This window comes from Stegodyphus dumicola, chromosome 6 (genome assembly GCF_044657685.1).
Source record: "Stegodyphus dumicola isolate Sdum_Otavi_A_Nest chromosome 6, ASM4465768v1".
Classification (NCBI taxonomy): domain Eukaryota; kingdom Metazoa; phylum Arthropoda; class Arachnida; order Araneae; family Eresidae; genus Stegodyphus; species Stegodyphus dumicola.
In genome coordinates this window covers 27162855-27166360 of record NC_140773.1, presented here as the reverse complement: position 1 = coordinate 27166360, position 3506 = coordinate 27162855, and positions in this window count along the sequence as shown.

The window sequence follows — 3506 nt, the reverse complement described above, 5'->3', positions numbered from 1 at the left end:
TATTAATACAAGATCTATATCATCTTACATCTATTAATACATCATCTATATCTATTAATACTATATCTATATCATCTTACATTTATTAATACATCATCTATATCTATTAATACTATATCTATATCATCTTACATCTCCTCCAATAAAACAAAGTGGCGAGAGTTCTATAAATTTCACTCGTGCATCAACAGCTAAAACTTAGACAACGCGAGAAAAAATATTAAGCTATGGATTTAAAATCCCACATATATAATGCTACGAATTTTGTATTTATACAGGTAATTTTAGTAGAATTATAATTAAAATTGCTGTATTTTTCTGTGTAATGAAGCGCGAGTCAAATTTTAAGAGAAAACTATTGCGGAAAAGTAAGAATACTGGGACACATGCACTTAACATTGAGTAAATGGATATCTCTGTAATTTATATTGAAATTGAATAAATGTAATTGACAGCTATGTTAGCTGTAACCGTAATTCCACCCTCGTATTGCTTTCCAGTAATTTCGAGGAACGAAAGTACTAGAAATATCTCGCCACCGGTTGAAAACTATACGAGGCCGGATGAAGAGCATCTGAGTTCCAGTTGCTTAGTTATTGTTGTTACTAGTTCTTTAGTTATGCGTGAGCTTTCTCTTTAGATGCGCTTCTTGGTATTTTGAAGTGTAACTACTGATTACACTGTGTGATACTTTTAAGACTTGTACGAATATTTCTGAGGAAAACTTCAGAGTTCTGAAGTACTACTTTTGCTAAAAATAAATTTTATTACCTATTATCGGACTTGTGTGTACACAATCATATTATTTTATCGTTTTTTCACTAATTTCTCAAAGTGAGAAAATTTTATTCCTTTTAGTGTTCCAAATCCCAGTTACAAGATTTCGACTAAAGTTGTGTTAAAAATATAAACATTTTACATTATATTAAATAAAAAATTTATATTATATTAAATTAAATTGTAATTTTAACCTTATATTCACATTGTAACTCTAAGCATATCTTTTACAGAAAGTGGAGCTGTTTAGTTACATCGGTGGTTTCATTGGCGTCTGGCTGGGTGTATCATTTGTACAAGTGATGGACCTTCTTGAAGCGCTGTGCCGTATATTTACCTACGTGTGCAGAAAAAGATATCCTAGAGATTATGTCTAGCAAATACTTTAAAAGTAATCCAGGAATGAAAATTTGCTTACCGACACTTTAACTTTAAATATAATAAACTTAAATAAATATATTTAAATGTAATAATTGAAATTAAACTTTCGTGGTATTGAAAGCAATTTCAGGTTATAGTTTTAAAGATTTTTCACATAACGAAGCAAGAGGAATCATCCTTTCCGTAGTATCGAGCTCTAAAACAAAGTAAATTAAATGTCTACTTCCATTAGCTTGATTTATAGGTTTTTATACGTTTGTGTTGTAACATAGGCCTCTAGTTTTTACCTAATGGTGGCAAAGAATAGTTTAAATTTCGATAATAATTTGAATGACTATTAATACTTATACCTCAGATTGCATGTACAAATGAAGTTCGCTTTTTTACTTCCTTGTACCAAGTAAAGAAAGTACTATAATCGAAAAAAATTTCGAGTATCATATTTCAACGAAAATATCCATTTTGACTGCTATCAAATCCACTCGAATGATTTGTTTTACGTGACATCTGTGCATACTGACAGAATAAAGGTTTGGTTTAGTTTATTACATTACGGCAAAGCACTCGAGGGCTATCTGCCTTAACAGAGGGATGCCTTCGTGGAGGACTTTTTAAGGGAAACTGGCTCGTATACACGTTACACATGGGGAAAACCACGAAAACGCCCATGCAGCCAGCCCATTTGCGGGATTCAAACCTCGGACCGAACTACCAGTGTTCAGCGACGTTACCGCTCGGCCGCTGGTGGGCCTCGACAGAATAAAGGACCATTTTTTCTAAAACGGATGGTAAAATTGATTTAAAATGGATTCAGAAGAGATTATTTTTCGTGACTTCTGTATATACCTCCCATAACTCAAAAAACGAGTATCCATAGAACGTTGAAATTTTATGTAGGAGACTGTTATAATGTGTAGTTGTGCATCTTCTTTTTTCGCTGCAATCGGCCGCACTAAAATATTTATTCACACCCTGATACCTGGCTTGGAGAACTCATTTTAGCCTTACATGTTGGTAAATAGGGCATTTTTTTTTTTTTTTTTTGGCTTTAAAAGTAGTTGAATAATTAATTGTCGTTCTTATGTTCCAATTAAGATGTTTATGCCTTTAGTTAATCTGCAAGCAATAGTTCTAGAATTAACAATTTAAAAGTGGGTTTTTGGTCTAACGAGGCCGCCAATTGTTTACATTTGAAACTCTTTTAGTAGAATAGTGGATGAAGTCAGTTCATGAACGAAATTTGATGCCTTCTTAGAAGAACAAAGGATTAAGTCAGTTGGTGTGCGAACTTCAGTTCAGTTCACTTTTTGCCCAGTGGGACCAAACATTAACTTTAAGCAATTTTGTGCGCCGAAAATTTTGTCTTCCCGCCTATTGGCCGAATAGCTTGTTCTTGCGTAGAAACTTTAGTTTTAATTGTAAAAATTGTTCTTAAACTGTTTTAATTGCATATGGTGTTTTAAAATTTTCTTTATTTTACAAATTTTAATGTAGATGTTTTGAGCTTTTATGCAGTATTGGTTTGCCAAGAAATAAGAACTGAATTGATTAAATGAGAAGTATGTCTGTAATGAAATTCGAGGAAATAAGTTTAAATGAAGTGCAGAAAAAAAAAAAAAAAATTCTATAATTTAATAAGGACGTGCAGTGTTCACATCAGATTTTTTTGTCATTAATACTTTCTTTGCATGTTCTTTTCGGATGTTATTTTGTGTTTTAATTGTGTAATAATTTATAATGCTGGAATGCTTTTTTTTTTTTTTTAATCAGTGGCTAAATAACACATGCTTTGTAATTTTCTCCTTTCATTTGATATCTATTCAAAGATTTATTTCCTATTTTTTGCAGTGATGAAATTTCCATATCTGTATTTAAAGATAAAAGTAATAGGGAAGAAAGCAAAATTAATGTAAGTTTTAAATGTATTCAAATATAAATTCTAACATAAATATATAAATATTTGTATTAAGCTATTTATTATGTTTAGATGATATAAAATAAGATAGAATCTACACAGTTGAACTCGGTAAAAGTAATGGTAATTTCTATCTTATGGTAGATTGAATATAGAATAACTTTTCATTTACTCATGTCTACAACAGCGTTTTCACTCAAATATTCATTCTCTGTTAAGAATGCACATGGCTTAATAAATACTTTCTGTACCTTCAGTATACTTAAATAATTTTTCATTAAACCATTAATGAAATATTTTAATTCTCTTAATAAAACGTTTGATCTCTATTTGTCGCATCTTCTTTATTTCTCACAATATTCCTTGTAATGAAGTTAGTATTTCATTGTGTCGTAAATGTCTTACCTAAATTGAGCAAAACGCAAATTGTGTT